The sequence below is a fragment of the Seriola lalandi genome, unplaced genomic scaffold (assembly GCF_002814215.2).
Source record: "Seriola lalandi dorsalis isolate HSWRI2012SDOR001 ecotype SW California unplaced genomic scaffold, Sedor1 jcf7180002054885, whole genome shotgun sequence".
In the NCBI taxonomy this organism is placed as follows: domain Eukaryota; kingdom Metazoa; phylum Chordata; class Actinopteri; order Carangiformes; family Carangidae; genus Seriola; species Seriola lalandi.
In genome coordinates this window covers 1,770,740-1,771,454 of record NW_019525437.1, presented here as the reverse complement: position 1 = coordinate 1,771,454, position 715 = coordinate 1,770,740, and positions in this window count along the sequence as shown.

Genomic DNA, 715 nt, shown 5'->3' with positions numbered 1-715 from the left:
GTGTGACTGAGTGAGAAAGTCCAACCTGCAACATCGTGTGACCCACCTTAAACCTCCACAGACCACCCATGGCATCACTGCTCTCGAAGCAGACGGGCTCCAGCCCCTCGTCCAGACAGCACTTGATACAGGCCAGACCTGAGCTCCCTGCTCCAACCACTGCCACACGACGAGTCATACTGCAGCTCTGTGACGGAGGAACCAGCTCAGAGTGACTCAAGTCTCCTCTGACAACAACAACATGATAAATCCATGGAGCTGCACAGCTCATTAAAGAAATTAAGATGGTCAGGCTCAAGATACTATTTTATTTAGTGGTCATTATTAATAATAACATATTAATCATAATTAATATGTAGCTGGTGATGTAACATTTGAATACTGTTATGGCCACAGAAACATTTTACAGTCTTGGTGCAGGTCCTGAGCTGCTTCCTGTTATCATATAGAAACTAAGTGAAGTTTTACCAAGAAGAAAATACACTGGGCCTGTGTGTAGATTGAAATGACAGTGAGAGGCACATAGAGCTCCAAAGCCACAAATACAGTGGCTGTTTAAAAAGCTAAGATGCTATTGGATCAATAAAGTGTCAGAAAGAAACCTCGTGAAAGAACAGGGAGATCATCTGCTCAGGTTTATGGTGGACCAACCTTTGTTAGGTCCATGTTTATTAAACAGAAAGAACTCACCATCACTGTGGTGATATTTTAACCC